This window comes from Trichoplusia ni, chromosome 1 (genome assembly GCF_003590095.1).
Source record: "Trichoplusia ni isolate ovarian cell line Hi5 chromosome 1, tn1, whole genome shotgun sequence".
Classification (NCBI taxonomy): Eukaryota; Metazoa; Arthropoda; class Insecta; order Lepidoptera; family Noctuidae; genus Trichoplusia; species Trichoplusia ni.
The window spans coordinates 20,008,130-20,029,150 of record NC_039478.1 but is presented as its reverse complement, the minus strand read 5'-3'; the positions used below and the strand labels follow the sequence as shown (position 1 = coordinate 20,029,150).

At 35.9% G+C, this 21,021-nt stretch overlaps 1 protein-coding gene across 1 annotated transcript in view; it reads left to right on the top strand.

Annotated features, from left to right (window-relative positions):
- LOC113491692 (cGMP-specific 3',5'-cyclic phosphodiesterase-like) overlaps positions 1–21,021 on the top strand; it is a 97,061-nt gene that overhangs the window by 50,019 nt on the left and 26,021 nt on the right. The window lies entirely within an intron of this gene.

The window sequence follows — 21,021 nt, the reverse complement described above, 5'->3', positions numbered from 1 at the left end:
TATCATACAAATAACGATAAAATTACCATTACGTAAAATATTATTTTACTATCTTATTTAGGAAAAGTTTATTTACATGCAGATTTAATAAGCACTCAAATATTAGCGCTTTAAATAAAAGAAAGACCAGTAGCAAATATCCAGCAGTAGATTATAAACGACTATGATGGTTAAGTTTATGATGATTATAATTTCATCCTACTCGTATGTTGACGATTTTTTTAAACTACCTTAGGTCTCCGACGTGGCTCAACACATTCTACGAAAGACACACCCTTATAATAATGATATTAAAAAAGAAATGATTAACTATCTCAACTAATCTACCTACTGAATGAAGAACCTAGCTTGCTAGTTGATTCTATTTCCGCGCATTACTCTCGCATGGGGCGAACAAAGGGTGATTGATGAAACAATGGCATAGTTTCACCATACCCGGCCAACACAATGTCTGATGTTTATATGATCATAATTTCAATATTATTTATACTTGTATATATGTTGAACTGGACGGTTAATGAGAAACTGGTGTTGTGAGAGTATGAATTGACAGTTCAAAAACAAGGTTTAGTATTTTAATTTTATAATGGATGAGGTGGGATCAGAAATGATAGAATGAAGTATCCAAATTAATGCTTAGTAGCCGAGTGAGTATCAGCCTTTAAATCAAAAAGTATGATGATGTGGTGGTCCATATATTTACCTATCAGGTATTTCATAGGAAAGCAAACTAAGTCCAAATATAAGCTAAACCTGTGGGTTAAGAAAGAAAAGTAACGGTACAGTTATTATAATGACTTTCTTAAGAGGAGGTTACCGAAAAAGTAGTCTTGTGATCCCGATAAATTTAGTAGGATCAAAAATAAGGTCTATTTTTTCCCTATCTTTGATCAAAAATTGAATCAAACGATATTTAAATAGATTCGATCCACATACCCCTTTGAAAGCATTAGTATTGTGAGTCGAGTCGCGCGACAGGTAGGTATTGATATCAATCGCGATGTTCGCCACTCGATAAAAGATAATATGTTAAAAGCATTTCGAGTGTTTTGCCCACTTTGACTTGTGTCGCGAATGTTCGGGAGCTGGGAAAATGTGGATGCGGTATATTTTTTCGTATGATAGACTTTTTTGCATGAATATGAAACTCCTGGTGCTGTTTATATTTGTATTCCATTTATTTGTTGCTCGATGTGGGTTGTTGTGACATGAATTAATTATGGCAATATAAGGGTATGCTAATGATTACCGAGTTTCAGTTTCCACTCATCACAATTATTCATTTTGCTTAGAGGCAGAAAGATGATTTGTCTCAAAAACAAACGCAAAATATTCATTATTAGCAAATAATGGTATGTACATGAATCAATCTGAATCTCTACCTTTACTATGAGCTTTGATATGGACTGGTGACTTGGGGAATCGAGAGACTGCTAATTGACATATAGTTCTCTTTCCCGCTTTCACAACATCAACAGTTCATCTTCAAGAGCTCATAGTGCAAGCAGAGATCTCGAGAGCATCATTATCATCACTCTCTTTAAGTTGAGTACCTTTTTATGATAACAAATGCCAACATCACGTGTTCACTGCTCTTGTATCACAACCTGCATGACCAGCATTAATCTCCATTACGTTAATGAATACCTACTTTATAGGCGAACTAAAACATTATTATTTGGTCAAAGAATAAATTCGATGAATTTCGTTGAGATTCCTTGAAAATGAATTTGAAAAAATTAAGATCATTGGCTGGTTACCTAGAATCTAAAATTATATTCAGCAGTACTTAGTGCAGACCTGTTGAAGCTTTATATGTATCTGTATATAATACGTATATACTTACGTGTATAAACATTATATACAGATACGATATAAGTACAGTCAAGTGCACTCGGACTCGCGAAGCTAAAGGTTCCGTACAAATAGAAAGAAGTAAAAAGATATGCCCCAAAAGTGGACCCCCATCGAATTTAAGACTGTACCAAAGATAGTTTAACCTCAATGTTTGTTATTATTATTTCTTTAAGCGGCAACAATGACATTCGTATGGTTTTTGAGATACAGCCTGGTGAAACAAGGACGGATATAGTGACAGGCTTCAATTTTCATCTTTTAGGTACTTATTTCTTAAAGAAAAGAAAGTCTAAACGAAAGAACGAAAGTCTCATTCACCACGAAAAAAACAAAAATGAAATAAATCAATGTTGAAAATTAATAACCTTTTGTTTTGGCAGAATTTAATTCAAGCCAAACATAAACAGATGCGGTCGAAAACTTTGTTTCATAAAGTATTGTGGTGAGCCAAAGTCAACAACGCTAGCATTGATTGAAGAGGATATTTCTGTTCTCAAATTAGAAAGTCATATTAATAAGTAATAAATGGAATTAGTAGAATTTATCAACATAAATAAAGTTTGCATTCACCAAAGGAAATGATGAAATCAGTAAATCTGTGAAAACTATTTTTATTTTTAAACAATTACCGGACTACTGAATAAAATCCTTCTGTCGCAGGCAGTTTCACAAAGTCACATAGACCCAGATTAAGCATTCGCAAGTGCGTGACGGGTCGCGAATTCGATTTCGATTGGAACAAGAGTTTGTGAGATCCACGAACACTTATCCTGAAATTTTGGGTCCTTGTAGTTACTTGAATGTTTGTGACGACATAAGAATAAAAATCCATGGAGTGGGAGTCGTCATGAAAACAAAGAAAATTCATAATATTCGTCGTCTCGTTTTTAATATTTTACTTCGTACATCGCCGTCATCGTTAATACAACACTTTAGTACCAGTAAAACATTATCATTATCTGATAAGATAGTGTCGCCAAATTGAATAGAATCCCACACTCATCCCCACTTATGTATTATGTTTTACTCATGATATTATACTAGGCAGTACTGTACATAAAATAAGTATCCAAGTCAAATATTTGTTCATTCAAATTAAGCTACTAAGTAGGAATTTTCAAAGTTTAAATTTGTACAGCATCTCTGTGCGTTCACAATCACCGCTTCCTAAGTGCTCTCGCTGTGAAGAAGACAAGAACACCGACCCATCAAACTCCACAGCACAGCATATTCCACAATAGTTCACAAATCCGTGAATTGCTCGATTTCAAGTCATAATCGGTTTCTTGTTTGAATTTACTTTTGCTGTTATGGCAGTAACAGGACTACATAGTTATGAAAAATCTAGACTCTCAACTGATTACCGTTTTCTATGCCCATTGATACCGACGAATAGATTGCAAAGTCGACAATGGGAACCAGTTGGGTCATCTTGGCTATGAAACCCTGAAAATTGCATGAAACTTCCCCTTAATGCTACTATAAAATATTCCAATTTAGTAAACACCTATCATAAACAGAGCATAACAGCAGATTCCATTTTAAAGCGTTTAAAATAAACCATTTTATGGTATGAAAGTAATGACTTTTATTTCTAGGAAACGTTGTATTTTTAAAACGCTGTAATTCCAGCTCCTCCTAGGATTCCTGGAATGTCTCGGCAAAGACTTCATTCCAGAGGTCGACTACTACCTACAGTCTACATTTATATTAAATAAATGTCTTTTGAAGAATCTGAGAATAGTTCTAACGAGGTTACTATGACAACGGTTTTTATTGGTGAAATAAATTAAAAACAACCATTATATTCAGTCCGAAGAATGGAAGCTTATCAAACCATGTACTGAAATAAATAACACAAAATGAAACATGATCTCATTTCGGAGGCTATACCGCATCAAATATTAGCAGTGGAAAAGGTTTGAAACAAGAAATCTTATGTCTAGGTAAAGTTAAAGTCAAGAAGAAAAAAAAAGTCTGCATTATAAAAATATCTGTTACTTCATAATACCTATTTGTGTCTCCACCTAATAATAAAACAAATCTTGAGAACAGATACTTTCCGCATTTCTAAATCACCTCAATAAATTGCCGAGATGAGAAATTACTCACTCAGCTAAATTATGTTCCGCGGAACAATGAATTAGGAGTTATTGGAGAATGCTACGAGATGAAAGAATTTGAGGATTATGATGTAAAAACTGAGGTACGAACTGCAAATTGAATGTCAATTCAGATGAAGTCTAGGAGTCAATACTTGCAATTGGTTAAACAGCATGCAGTAAATATGTAAAAATTAAGATGCATAAAGTTACGAGGTAGAATACAGGAATATTTTATATTACAGGAATAATCACAAACACAGACGTGATTTAAGCTCTTGTAGTGGGATAAGAGACATGTAAAGTTGAGCATGTTAGTAAAGGACCAATGGAAAGAAATCGAAAGAAAAGCTTTGCGAAATGAGGAGAAAAATGTATACTCGTAGTTACATTACTACTGTTAACTTGATTTAATAATCATTACTATGAAGATAGTAATGGCTATTAAGTGCTACCCAGTTTAGAATACCTACATGTAGAGCTACGTCTTAGCAACCAAATTACCTTGAGCTTAAATATCTATGCAAATTCGTGGAAAAATAAGGCCATCTTTTCTCCCTCGCACTCGCGACGTAATCTTGAAAATCCTGTCAAAAATCAACGAGTGATTTTCCAGTTCAACGAGCGAAGACAGGCGATACAAAAGAGCACAGTTCACGCTTATAATATGCAAATTCGAGAAAAGCTTCTCATGAACCTGCGGTGTTGATAACTTCAATATATATTCAGTTTTTTTTGTAAATATTCCTTCAGTAACGTTGTGAATATTATTACGATCATTTTTATTTTTAGATGTATGCTAGAAAAACGACGAGATATAAGTAGACGGAAGCACTTTTATCGAGTAACCAGAGTGATATTTGTTTTAACCTGAAAGTTTTTGGTGCTATAAAAACAAATGAATCAACTGCTTATTTAATTTGAGTACTACTTATAGAGCCTCTATTTAAAGATTCGATCATCGTTATTGTTTTCTACTCTTATTAGCATGCCGTAGAAAATAGTTACCAATTAATAAGGCTATAAGGGGACAAAGTTATCACACGCACACCCAAGGCTAAGGTGTAAGCACTGGCTTGCGTGCACTGTTTAATGCTGTGGAATATTATAATGAATAAATATCTGTACTTAAAGTAAATGAACGGTTGGTAAGAATAATTGATGAGTACAGACAGATAGACACACGACTGAAAACAATATTATTGCATTTATGAAAGTTAGTATTTTTATATGTTTATAGGCCAGAACGCAATAATATTCTAGTAAAGATTTTTGTGTTAGTAAACTGAAAAGCTTCTACATAAACAATTACCGTTTTAACAAGCGTAAGGACTAACTTGTGGCAAATGCTGTGTTTGGGGATTTTAACAGTTTTAGCTATCTTCAACGTTTTTGACTGCTTCTCTTGTAAAAACATTTTTCACATATTTGGATACAGGATTCATTCATTTTTACATACACGGAATTCTATCCATGTATGTCAGAAGTTTCAGAAAGAAACCCAGGCACAAATGCCTGTCCTACGTGAGGAACGAACTCGCAACACGTCGCGTACATTAGATTTGACCTGGTTACCTCAACCACTCTACCATCCTTATAAAATGAACATACTGTAGGTATATATAACCTCACCTATTTAATATTATAAATCCCCTCTAGTCCAGACTTTTCATGCAGAATATTTTGAGCCGTTGCTAAAAGCGTGCCGTTTCAAATCTGAAGGTTGAATTTAATTACATTCAGGGAGCGCCTGGTACTTCATAATGATATGAAAAAAAACAGAAGATCAACTTTGGTGTTAAATGGAATATTTTTATATCTGTTACATTAGGGAATAGTAGAAATGTGGTTCTTTTTGGTATAATGTTGAGTTGTATTAACCATCATCATAATCGTAGCCTTTCACTACTACTTTGGGGTCTTCCAGACCTCTTGGTCTTTCTTGTGCTGAACTACTCATAACGACTTCCAAAAATTGACTTGGGTGGCAAAAAGAACTCTAGCGAGCTTTTTTTATGCTCTAAGACTAAATTAATTCAAAAAATATTTTTACACACATTTTAATGAAGACACAAATTTTTTAAAGTAATAAAAAAGGATTTAAAGACTGTTCGGAGTAGTTTTTCTGTTCACCACCTGTACTGTATCTCACGCATTTCCGTGGTAATGTCGCACTTACGCACTTGTCCCTACGTTATGGTAAGCTTATTTCCATGTTTGCAAGGTTTTTACGTCATACTAGGTATGTGTCAAATTTGGTACATATGTTGTATAATACAACTGTTGAATCCTGATTTAATTATAATAGACACAGTGAGGGATACCGATAATCAGACAATTATAATAACCAGTATGAAGATGGAATAGGTATTCTTATACTTACCAAACTACTTATAAAATGGATTGAAAATCAACCGATAAAGAAAATGATTAGCAAACATAGTAAAAAAAGTTTAAGGACAATATCGAGCACATAACTTGTGAAAAAAAATAATAAGATGCAATCAGTTTTTTTAAGCTATTTATTTTTGGAAAATAAATATAGCCTGTTCCAGTGATTATAATTCTAACGTTTGTAACCTAAAACATGAAAATAATTTTGAATAAAGATCCTTACATGGAAGGAACCCTAAAAACAAATCACTCCTTTTTGGGTAGCCTCGTAAAATGATGGATCGGAGATGAAACTTAAGCCTTGTTTACCGAACAATTAACCCAAAATCTTCGTTTAAGACTTACCTACTTATAACCAAGAGAAACAATGTTACAAAGATAATCTTCTAAAAAGGACAAAAGGGGGAATGATAAAACAATCCGGCGGCCATTACGCATTCATTACGAGTGACGCCTGTACGAACACGGAGACAATGTCGGTATTGTCTCTCTAATGAAGTATTCTTAACTGGGGATGCGACCGTCACTTATCGATAGTTTTTTTTTCAGAATTAATATTGTAATTTGATTTAAGTGTTTTGGCTAAAAATGATAAAAAAATAATAATGTCTGTATGTAGTTCGTTAGTGTGTATATTTTACTCCACTTGTTTCCACTGCGTTACTTAATAATTGATTTCTAGTATTTAGTTTCAAAAAAGTTCTCTAACTATCATATTATTACAAGTGATAGAAAACTACATTTAATGATGAAAATCCTTTTTAAAGCCGCTGACGCTTATTAACCGTACACGGTACTAGATAAAATAAATTTTATTCATGTAAAACATCAAGACTTTTTTTCGTATATCGATATGGCAAAGCACATCACTATATCTCCATCAACGCCTCGACACTTTTGTTCGTTACTTTAAATTTATTTGACATTTCCTTAGCGTCAGGTATGGAACAATAAGACTACAGTATGTGGTTTCTCTCAAGCCCTCGCCCCCCCCCCTCGACCTCTCTCCTACCCAAAACAAATGGAAATTTATTCGTCTACGTTCACGTTATGAAACTGTTTATTCAATGTAAGATATTTTGTTAAAAGTGCTTGTCTATTTTCGTTATTTTTTTAAAACCTTTCAGGCAGATGAGACGACAAAAATAGCTGTACCTAATAGTTGGCTTTTTTTTACGTTCTTTATCAAATCTTCAAACGACGTCAACAAGCCACTTGTACTGTATACAACCTATCTCTCCCTCCTCGATCTCTCCTCGCCACAATTTCATCCCCCGTATAATTCAATGTTCGGTCGGGCAATACAACATTGTAACAAATACTACGTCTAATTGAATGCAGCTCTGACCGCTAAGTGCAGCGAGTGCTGTGTCGACACCAATAACTTAGACTGGGGTACTCTGGGCACCACCCCTTAAATTAGAGAGAGACGCTGCTATGCGCCCTGTAGAGCGCTGTCTCTTTCTAACTTAAAGGCGGTGGTGATAGGCCTTTCGTTACACTTTATTGTATGACTGACAGATAGTACTTTTAGTATAGTTCTTAATGGCATAACTATATGTTTAGCCCGAGATGCTGTTTTTTGAATTATTTGTTGCAAGAGTTCACGTTTTATTTAGTTGGAAGTATCTGAATGTTTTAAGATAAGGGAGTGAAATATGTAGACTTTTAAAATAGCCTATTTGTAAGTTGGCAATATTAGGGTGGATTTTAAAAATACAAAATATCTGAATGAACATAGGCCTGCTGGGTAACAGAAGATTATGCTGGACTGAATATGACAGTATCATCTATATATATTAGAACAATTTCTATACACAATTAATCTTAAAGAAGACAAAATATTTTTATAATAACTATCGCGAGACTGATTCATTATTAAATGATGTAACGGTTTACTCACGCGTATTTATCGGGGTAGCCCGACTAGTTTCGGACCCAACCGGAGTCCTTAATCATGAGCAGACGCGGCGGGATCGCGAGTCGAACTGACGTCAGCGGCCGCGCATCTCGCTACGGGAGCACGGACGATGCCAATGACGACAGCAGACCCCCGCCACGACCACGACCACCCGCGCCACCGGCGTCGCCGGCCCCACCGCCGCTCACGGCGCGAGCGCGGCGCTACGCAGCGAGATGCGCGGCCGCTGACGTCAGTTCGACTCGCGATCCCGCCGCGTCTGCTCATGATTAAGGACTCCGGTTGGGTCCGAAACTAGTCGGGCTACCCCGATAAATACGCGTGAGTAAACCGTTACATCATTTAATAAAGACAAAATATGATCAAAGAGCTTTATTGTAACATTACCTTAACATCCCTGTTTATACCAGAACATTCGAAGCGTGAAATTTATACTGAAGCTCCTCTGAAAACTAAAATCATTTACGTATAAACATGGAACATAGGAATGAAGATGGAAGTGGCACACTGCCTACACGCGTGTCACAATTAGGAGGGGATGATCGACATTAACATATTGGACATCGGTTATAAACGAAAGATTGTTTGAAACTTGCCCCAAAATACACATATTAATGACAAAAAAAAATGGTTCTAGTGGTTTAGAAGTTGTAGTCGGAGTGGCGATACTGATTCCGTAACATCCACCACATTAAGACCCGTTTAGTAGTTGCGTAAACTGGATTTCGATTTTTCCATCTTTTAAGAGGAAAACTGTCAGTGAAAACTACAACGGTTCGTGATATACAGCAGACAGCAAAACCTTAGTAACAGTTTTCAATTTTTACCCTGTTCAAACCTCAAGTTAACTCAAAGTTTTGGTCACACTAGCTCCTGTACTTCGGGAGTACAGAGGCTCTTCCCTCCATCCCACTCGTCTCTGCCCCATGAATATAATAATGTAAGTGAAGTTAGAGCGTTGTACGAGCAACGCGAATACGAATATTAAACAAACATGATAACTGGGTTTTCAACGTCTTAATTAATAGATGGAATTATGTGAACTAACTGCCGGTTGCGTTGCTGTTACTTACTCGAGAGTTGATGAGCGAATTCAGTTTGGAATTTGTCTTACATGAATTCCAGAGTAAGTTATGTTAGTTTGATGAAATGGTTTGATTCAAACAAATTGATTTGGGTCAAATACATTGACTTTCAGACTGACAGATGTTAAAAAAAACTATAGATATACAGCACCTGTTATTCGTTTAAAAGATGTAATAACAATATTTATAATTTTTGCTAATTGCTAATGTTTTTTCCAGTATAAATGCCATTTGGTAATGTTTTAACAAACACAACATAAAAGACTTCAAATAAACACTACCTAGCCAAACTTGCAGAATTGTTATAGGACCAAATGACGATTTAAATAAAAAATGTATCAGCAAAGTATAAGTTAATCCGGTCCGATGATTTAAATAAAAATAAAGGCATTTGATAATCTCCTCCATATTGAATTCGTTTAAAAATAGTATTTTTGGTATCCAAAGTTAAACTATTAGTAAACAAAAGCTTAGCAAGTTATGAACCACATTCGACTAAACATTTCAGATCTCCATATAATTCCTCAGTCCATACAAAGGTACAGACAGCCAATCCCGCGGGTGTTTGAATGAAATAAAAGGGAATCGATATCGACGCGTCGCAAAACAGATAAAACCCATGTGTCTCGCAAATACGTGGCTTGCTCTGCGTCACTCTGGAAACTATGTTTATTAGATCAGATTATCTGTGAGACACTGGATTGCTTTTCTTTGAAACAAATGGACGCTTGTTCCTTTTGTGTTATGTAATCGGACAGTTTCTGGGTGAAATAATGTATAAGGTGCTTCTGAGATGATAGAATTTATTTCGCTTAAATATTGTTTGAAGGAACCGCTAATTGCCTGCTTGAAAATATTATTTGACAAGGTTGAGTGTAGCCACGTTAAAGGCCTACAAGCAACTTAAAAACTGTGAAACCTGTCCTAATAAAACCATGCCTGAAAAAAATTGAATTTATAAGATATTAACACATGATGGTTTTTTTATTCAAAACCTCCTTTTCTTGAAATAATTAAAAAGCAAATGTTTGCGATACGAAACAATATTTTCTTCAAACCTAAGTAGCAGTCTGTTCGCTCACGATGTTTTGTAAAGTCTTTGTTTAGCACAGCGTTAAACAGAACCACTTTGAACTTGGCGATACATCAAACGACAAGTGCTAGTTTGAAGGGTTCTGCTGAAGCGTGTGAACGTAACCCTGTCATGGAACATAAAAGAAAATGGAAAAGCTACTACTCTGCCATAGCTTAATATGGTACTGGCCACTATCTGGTCATTTCTTAGCTGTCCGTCCATCTGCCTTCCACCAGCCTTTATCATTTGAGCCCTAGACATTAAAACGTGTGATCCACGGGAATCACACGTTTGTTCTACACGGTGACCGGAACAGTGACACGTCATGCTCAGTAGGGTAGGCGAGGTGAGCTATACTATTCGGTTTTACATCCAGTCATAAGAAACGCTGCTTTACGAAGCTTTCAGCTTCAAAAATATTGCTTTATGACGCCGACCAATCGATCATGTGACTTATTGAAATTAATGTCATTTGGGAAAAGTTTAAGACAAACTTTGTCCCTAGATCAGTAAGGTATGTGGATCGTGATCTCAAAAGAGCGACAGCCGCGTAGCTTAAATGCCTCTTCCTCCTACATCTTTATGTTCCACGTCCCTGTCAACATTCCGACATATTGACAGTTCGGATCCCGCGACCGATCTGTCCCGTCACCATGTTACTGTCGCACTATAAGCGAGCCGAGAGTTCATGAACTGATTTATGTCAATCAATTTGTATTGGTTGACTTTAGACCTTTTTTTTTACTAGTAGAAAGTTGCAAAAAGATTTCTTTGATATCACATTTTACAGATATTATGACCAGCCTGTAATACATACACTGCTAAACAAATATCTCACTAGTAGATCTCTCAGAACTAACTAGAACGGGTACAGTTTTGGGATTTCTGGAGTCCAGCGCCACATATTAGTCATTCATATTATAGCGAGAGTGGAAGAGAGATGCCGCTCTACACTGTATATTGTGCTGTCACCCTTCCACAACCATAATGAAATCACTTTAAAACGTGATGATAGACCCTCTAGTGCCTTCATGATGTTTTCCTTACTAATCAATTTTGTATTATATTTTCCGGCTTAAATATGCACAAAATGTCATATGTTGATTTCTATCAAAACAAAACTACAGAAGAGGCAATATATCAACCGAGAAAAAATACAGAAATAAGTTATTTTCAAAGTTAACCTCTTCATCATTATAAGTTCACAACAACCACAGATGTAGGTAATAAATACTTCAATCTGCACCGAGCTACGTACAGCTATTTATTGGTACGAGTTTATTGTCAAAAAAGAATAACGCCAACGTGACTAGAATATACAAGAGTATTGTGGGTATATGATACAAGGGTTTAAGTAAAAGGACTTTCCCTGATAACAGTGAAGGCAATATTATCATCATCATCATCATCATCATCATCATCAGCCTATCGCAGTCCACTGCTGGACATAGGCCTCTCCAAGTGCACGCCACTGAGATCGATTTTCGGCTTCTCGCATCCAGCTCCTGCCAGCCGTCTTGCGCAAGTCATCACTCCACCGTGCCTGAGGACGTCCTACACTACGTACTACGGCAATATTATAGACAGTCCATATTCTGATTTTTTAACCTCCGACGCAAATAGGGATGTTATAAGTATGACTTGTCTGTCTGTCAATTTGTGGCATAGTAGCTCCTGAACCGATTTCATTTTAGTTTGTGTTGAAGTTGAACCATGTTCTAGTGCTCACTGAAGTATTTGATAAAAATCGTTGAGCCTTTTAGAAGTTATGAGAGGGTGAAAGTTGTACCTCAAACGAAAGCGCACTGAAATAGAACATTGATTCCACGAAATTAAAAGCTCAGTTGATTGATTTGTAACAAACCAACAACTAGCAAGCATTACAGTTGGAAGAAACTGAAATATATTTATCTTGAAACACTATTACCTATGTATACATTCTGTAACAATATACTTTTTTAAATTTAAATAAATATTTGGGTTTCACTGCTTTTTATTCCTTTAACAAAGATCAATACTATCCAGAAACTATATCTAGACCTGCCTCGTTTGTAAGTTCTGATTCTAGAAATGCACTCATTTGTTATTTTTGTCAACCTATCGGGTTTCATGCAGCTCAAATGACAAGCCTAGTTAAAAACACAATATTTACCTTTTTTGCGGGAGAACTTCTCTCTAAGATGCCCGGATTTATGTTGATAGAAAAGGGGATATAAAATTACTACCTCATTAAAACCTCGTTTGGTCATCATCCTCTCAAAAAGCTGTTCAGACCAGAAAAGGTGCCTTCAAAAGAGGTCGGTATAATAAACAACTCCCTCTAAAATTCCGTACCTATAGCATCGAACTAGCTCGTCTACAATTTGTACCAGCAGTGTACGATGTACAGTGTTATGACGTCACTAAGTCGATACAAATTTTATGGCTTCAGCCACGGACTCTGAACATGGATTACTAAGTTAGCGGAGACCGGAATTATTATGCTGTTTTAAGTAAAGTTCTACAATTTGATGATCATATCGTAATATTTCATGTTATGTAAGTTTTGATTAAAGTATACTGTACCTATTTATCATTTTATTAGTTGTCAATTTTTGAAATAGGTGTTCACCCATTTTTAATACTAAGCACAGTAATTGTATCGTCAAAAAAAGTATAAAGGTTTTCAAGAATATTTTATCAACATTAAATTAATGTACATGTCGAACTCACAATTCGTCGCGAAAACTTGAATGTAACGAAAAAAAAAATCTAACGATAACGACAATTTCAAATTTCTTTACTTGTATTTGAAATTACCCGAATTTTACTCCAAAGCCATCTGAATAAAATCCAATGACTTTAAATGAAACACTCAATATACCTCCATTGGTTGACTACTCTGTGTCCAATGCCCCCGTTTTACAGCACAGCTCGGCGTTGGATTTCGATTACGTATATTGTTTCCTTTATCCCTAAGGGATCGGCAGATTTTAAAGGCCTTTCTCTATAGCGTAGCGTTCGCGTTTCCTTTGAAAATAAATCTTTTATTTTGCTTCGAGTATAAATATTTTAGTTTTATTTTATAAACAAATAATAACCTTACTTGTTTGTGACGTAATGTAGTTCAATTTTATGAAACTGCAGCAACAATGTGTGGGTCAATGTTGTTGAAGTTCTTGGCAATATACAAGATCTTATCGTATCTTATTACTAAAGACAAAATTGTTGGAGTCCAAAGCTACCTTTGATAAATTCGTTGTGTTGTAGAACTCAGTGGAGTAATAAATATCAGAAAATTCAAGTAAATTTTGCTCCTCTGATCTGCTACGCAAGCATCTGCAGCTTATATTGAATCTCAAAATCAATTTACCGAGCAATTTATTTTCTATAGGGCTTGGATTATCGACAACTAATATGATAAGGATGAAGGATAACACTGACGGTTTCAAGAGGTAACCAGTTCCTACCACCGTCTCTCAGAGTAATATAATAGCTGATGTGGAAAAGAGATGCCGCTCTACACTTTGTAGTGAGCTGTCCCGCTTCAACAACGGCAATAAATATATACTTTAAAAGTTGGTGGTAGGCGTTCTGCCCTATTCAAGTTGACGGATGAAATCGGTGATTGAAATCACTCGGAGAGAAAAGGCTTTTAAAATATTGTGATGGATGGTCCATTTACTTCGTGTAACGTTGAACGTACGTAGTTCATTGCCTAAGGGTTGAAAGGGCAGAGGTGAAGTTAAGAGCCTTTTTATTGCATGTAAATATAATCGTTAGTGTGGAAATTATTAAGGTTTGCAAATAGTAGGAATATCAGAGAAGTATATTTGACATTATTATGACAAAATGAAAATAGGTATATATGTATATCTTTTATCCTAGCTACGGTGAAATCTGCTTCCAGTTTAATAGAGTTTAACTAAATATTATTTTACTTGCCGTGACTGCCTTTTTGACCACTATCCCGTATTTTCCTGGGTGACGGAGTACCAAGTAGTCTATACATATAATAAAATTGTAGAAAAGTGAAAACTGTACATTGAATATTTAAAAAAAAGAATAGTTTGAGGGTGGTCTACGAACGATTCCGATGCCGAAAATATGATTTTTAGAATTTTTGTCTGTTTGTCTGTTTGTCTGTTTGTCTGTATGTATGTCCGGAAAGATCTCGGAAAGTACTGGATAGATTTGATTCATATTTTCAGAGAATATCAACAAGAGGTCCGGTCAACATACTTTTTACTTATTATCTCGCTTTTCGTTACAGGGGGTGAGCAGGAGCCTTTTATATCTATACACAAATATCAAATTATCTCATAAACTACTGAATATATTTCGTTCAAATTTTGCATGAACCTTATCATACACATGATACAACAAATATACAAAAACCATAACGCTACTATGCAGGGGGCATGAGCAGTAAAGTTTTAAATTTTTAGACTCACCCGTAGCATCGTGTAATACAATTATGAGGTGTATTTTCACCCCATTGAGTAGTAGGCAGCACGGTCATCAATTTACACAAAAAAACATCACGGTATTTATCTTAAGACTTTTGGCAGAGCAATAATATATTTTTTCGAAAGATAATCATTTTCACAAAATCAGTCATTTTATTCTCTTTCAAGTCTAATGTAGACCTAGCGCGACAATAATTAAAATAAAAGAATCATAAACTATTAATACTTTTATTATTATTCTTTTGATGCAAATGTTACTTCGTAATCGGTACATTTTGAAACAAAGGAACTTAAATTATTTTTATTTTTGTTGGTGTACTAAAATTACTCAAGTTCGAATGTGGAATGCCGTAATATGATTTTGTGTTTATTTACGATAGGTGTATCTATGTTTTTAAGCTCGGTAATGTTGGCAATGCTACTTCAAGATAAAATAATTCGTAGTGACACTCAACCCAAAGTTGCATGTAGTTCACATTAATCTCATCTATAATTATGCATAACAATAAATTACTGAACGACACAGTTAATTATATTACCTTGGTTCATCTGTAACAACTAGCAACAAAAATATAAACTTTCAAACAAAAAAAGCCTTTTAAACAATGAAATTATGTTTTCTTAAATTTGCAACATTACATAGGCCAAAAGTATTTCGGATAGAAAAACCCAGAAAACTTGCATAAAAACTTCATAATAGGTATGCAATGTGAAAGATCTATAAGACCAAAGCTATAAATTAATAAGAGCGTACGCTAGACGGTTTTTGACATTACGTATCTATTGATAGAACAATGTCTACTGATACCTGGGATTTTTCAATATTTTAACGATTTGACTGGTCTACATCCGCCATTACAGAGACCGCACACGTGGCCCTTCCAAAAATTCCTGTAACAATTTATTGTAATCTCTACTTATTTAAAATTTTCTTCTTTCGTACCCTTTTAAAAACAGGGGAAGGAACAAGACTGAATGAATTTCTGAGATCCCAAAGCTAAGCCGACGAGGATTAGGAACATAGTTTTGGAAATTCCCCCAATAAGGCTGATAATAGCATGTAGCTGTCAGCACTTACATCCGGTACACAATGTCTGGAAAATTCATTTTGGCTGTCGGTATCGACAGCGTAACCTCACAACCAACCTCATGTAAGTAGTCTTTATTTAAGTTCCATTTATGCAGTAGGGATGACGGTATTTTACTTCAATGATCGTCAGGTAGGTTAACGAATAAAATACGTATTTTTTTCTTTGTAAATTGGTACAGTAAATAGAACTCATGCGCATGAAGTCACTTTTATGTTCATATTTTGCTTTGTCGTAACATCACAAATTAGACTTATCCTATACTTTAGATTTTTGTCATGGTCAATTTAAAAAAAGGGGTGTCTGATATATATTTTTTCACGCTATTTATTTATCAGCTATTTAAAGGCAAATCATGATCAAAACACCAGGGGGCCAAGATAATACGTTTACCAACTTTTTTATTTTGGAAATATTCCAAATGTTTGTGAGGAAAATCAGTTTTAATATTAAGAGGACAACCAAACATAACGTGTTTCAGGAAACCGTTTATCTGGGCGCAATTTTGCAAAATCTTATATCTTATGACACTATGTAACATCCACAGTTACCGAGCCCGACTCTCACTTCACCAGCTCCATCCACAAAAATAATTTGACATCTTATTTATATCGTCAGAAAACATCGTGTGTGAAAATAACAACTGTCTGGCTATCACTATTCCTGAGAAACAGCCAGGTGACAGACAGACGAACGGACACCGGGGCCTCAGTAATATGGTTCTGGTTTACCTCTTTGGTTACAGTACAATAATAATTTTATGATACCTCATAATCACTATCATAATCCGTCTAAAAATTTCAGGTGTAGGCCGGCCAAAAAACAGACGTGCTCGAAAATCATAACCCACCCAATTAGAAAATGGAAACCCTCGAAAGTAAAACATTTTTAGCAGAAGTGCTAAGACTGAGTTATACCTTCTGTTATTTTTTCATACTTGCACCCCCCCCCCCAATTTTTAAACGGCCCGATTTGTCAAACATGTCTTAACGAACACTCCCACATAATTCAAGTTTAAATTAAAATTGTACAATTCGTTCGGAAGCTATGATGTCACAGACAGACAGGCAGGCAGGCAGATATGTCAGGACGTCGAGTGGGGCGGCGCAGAGCCGCGCATGAGCGCGCTCTCCCGCCCTAACTAGGGTTCTGGGTGACGGCACGGGGGTGTCTGTCGTCCGAGTATATTACCCACGGCGGGGGGCCACATTCGGTGCTATGGATGCGGTCCCAATATGAGGCGAGGAGGCCGACGCTCTTTACACGTCGGCCTCCACACAACACAAGAAAGTGACCTACCGGCCCACATTACTGGCCGGTGGAAGCCCGCAGTCGGTGTATGAAGGATTGCAACGCATTGCCATACACCGACACAAAAACGCGGATGACGTAGCACAGCGGTTCAGGTTTAGTCAGTAAAAGTCTGACACTACCCTTTTCCTCCCCCGAGGGAGTGGGTGTCCATGAGGATTCCCCCGCCTAAACAAAAAAAAAAGGCAGATATTTCAAAGTTATAAGCCCCACTTTTTGGCATTAAATAAGAAAAAGTCATTAAAACAGCTGTGAAATATTTGACACCAGGATAGTATCGTAAACGATGAAATGTGTTTGATTCAAACATTTGATAGTCTTTAGGCCGCTCAAGATTCATTATAATTTAGAAAAAAAAGCAAGCCTAAAATGTAAAAAAAAGGGTTTCATTTTCAATATTGCATTACATTTTTGCGATGATCGTTATTATTAAACTTCATAGTTTTTCACATCTTGAAAATCACGCAGACGAAGTCGCGGGCAACAGCTAGTATTAAATAACTTCTGCCTTTGTGTGATAATACTGAACTCTTACCCCGGCTTAGAATAACGATCCAAAAAGTGTTTGTGGAAGTTTTTATGTTATTCTTCAGTATTTTTCCAACACAGACTTTAGCATTTAAGAATATAATTCAAATTGGTTTCCTTTGAATAATATTTGAAACTGTATTTCTCCCCATTGTTCACTTTTGTTGTTATAATTTGACTGCTTTCAAAGAGTTTCTTGTGGCTTCCGGACCAAAATACTTTTCGATGTATAGAACGGCACGACTCTTTTTTCTTCCATTTATGAGCTTTGATGTTATTGGCTACAATTGAATTTTGTATAAGTCATTTTCGATTTTTGGTTCATCCACAGATCCGAATGAAGTCAGTGAAAAAAATCTGGACTTCTTTCACTGGACTTAACTATGACGATTATAATCACAGTCCTCGCATGCTAATATTAATGGTTATGCGATAGCATTAGTCTATCCAGAAACATACTTGTTTTTTGAAAGCAAGCCAAACCGTTCTAGCTTTTGTAATATTCTAAAATAGTAGCGGAAAGTACGCCGACGTGTCTCAAGACAGCTAGTATGCCAACCGAAGTACAAATAATACCGATATTGGCAGAATGACTAGCAATGTGTTTCCTTTTTGGTCTCCAAATTCAAAATGTGCTGAATCAACTGTTGCTATTTTACACTTTACGTGAACGTTTTGAAAGATAGTTCAGTTTTTAGCTTTCTCAAGCTTCTTTACGTTTGTATTCGTTGTCGTGTCATTGGAAATTATGTTATGATCTCTTTATGTTAATAATCTGAATCATGAGCAGAGGCATACTTATTCTCATGGGAATCAACTTTTAGACCTTTCCAAATTAAACTTAGGTTCCTGTAAAAAAAAAGAAATGTAATTCGTGATGATTGTAGAGCCACATTACAAGCCAAACCAACCACTGCTCTGGTTTTTTTTTTTATAGCAGTTTTAGCGGCAATAGAAACACATCACCTGTATTTCAACTGTCTTATTAGCCTGATGACGTACGGGCAGACTGGCAGAAATACACGTACAGGCAGAGCATAGGTAATGAGAGATCATGTTTTACCCTTCACTTACGGAATCCTAGTAGCAGAACCATTTCGAAACCCACATAAATCTACAAGTTATTCGAGCAATATCCCATGTCCCGTGTCGCCGCTCCGCACCTCCCCGCATTCTCAGATCGTCATCCCATCTAATATGGCCTCCGAAAAAAATCTCTAATATTCGGAATCTGCAAACCTGATTACTATCCCTGCTCTGCTATCCCGGTCACGTATTATCCCAAATTTCTCGGCAAAAATGTAATTCAATCTGGTTTTCGACTAATTTGGATGTCAGTCGTGTCGCAATATGAATATTTCGCACTATATATGCTAAAGAGGGCGTGCTTACTACGTTGTCTGGTTCTAAGTGTTTTGTTATCATTTCTTCGTTTGATATGTTTATACAAAGCATACGAAATTTCAGTGAATACACGGAATGTAGTTCAACGTTTTTATATGTTCAAATAGCAGTCCATGTGCTCTATATACGTGTCATTTTGTAATTGAACGTGCAAAACTGATTGAGTGCGTTTTGAAACCGATCAACAGAGAAATAGCAGAACAGAAGTAGATATATTTGTCGATTAGTTTTCCAAGCAACCAAACTCTCCCACTAGTTTTTGTAGAGCTACTAATAAGAACCCTAAACTCCGAGCAAGATTAATTAGTGCGAACAAACCGATTCTGTTCTGGTAAATGCGCCCTAGCTCTCAACAAGCTGCCTTCACAGCTGCCTCACCTCAACTGCCTTTTATGCAATTAAGGCCGTCCACGTCCAAACTAGATGTTCCATACAATTCTCGTTTTAGGAAGTTCAGCGTTGAATTTTGTGAAAGAGTTTTTGACATTCTGAAATGTTTTACTCTCGTATTTCATGTTTGTCAAAACGTTCTGCGGCTTGTTCTGCCAAAGTAGGGCACGGTTTGTTTGAATGAATAACCATAACGAGGTGACTAGATTTCTGGCGAATATCTACTCTTGGCAGTAAAAAAAAAATTCACAAGCTTGTATTGCAAAACATAAGAAACCTCAACTTGAGGACAAGATTCTGGATGTAAAGGTTATATTAACTTTGTGCAAAACCCTAAAGCAGGAACAATTCATTTCATTTCTAGTTTCTGACATGAGCAAAGAACTAACACCTTTTCCTCTTGGTTTCTGAGGGTCTGCATTCCAGTTCCGCCCATTGCCAATAACACCTACATACCCACTCACCTGCCCCTACTTCCTACCATAATTGAATGTTTATCAGCAACAAACTGCAGCTAACACAATTTCGCCAGTACTTTCCCGAGCAGATTGCACACTCCGACATCTAAATTGGTTAATTGGCTTGGTGATTGCAAAGTGGCAAACACGCCCGGTTTTATTGATCGCTGCTGAATTAATTTACATACATAAATGAGATGACACGCGTGTGGCTATATTGTGCAAATAGATAAATAGACAGGTTATTTTGTAGAGCGGTCAACAATTACTCTTATTTGTCTGTTGCTGAATTTCGAATGATTTTTCTCCTGCCTATACCTCGAAGTAGATTCTTCACGATACACACAGACACTCTTATTGTTTAAGTGGATTTTCCGCAAAAGATATCAATAAAAACCTGTTACTAAATACTTTATTGAAGTCAGTAGAAATAGTTTTTAATAGTTTTGTCATATGCATCGTCTTCAGTGAACATTTTTTTTTGTTGATCTCCCAAAATTGTGTCTCTCGCTGTACAGTGGTATCTTCAACATAATTGTTATTAATTAAATTGTAAACAACAACCAGTTTAACAAAATGTACAATTTTGCCATAATACATAGTTGTTTACTCAATTCGAAGTCACCCAATTCACGTCACCACTTAAAATGTTATTACAACCCAGATCCATGTGAACTGGGTTACAATGATAAATGATTCATACTACCCTCTTTCCGCGAGCTATTAAACACGAAGCAAACTTAACGAAATTTGAAGTGTCTGAAACTTTAAACCCGTAAATTGTAACTTTGTAATAAGACACAGAGTTTGGAGCCCTTAATGAGGGACTTTACACCTCACGGGGGATTTCCTGGATATTATCAACTTCGCTAATGGCGCCCAACGAGGGTCCTTAGAAAACTTTATGCTAAAAGAAATATTTTTTTATTTAAGCTTTCAATTCACATTTTATAAATAGAC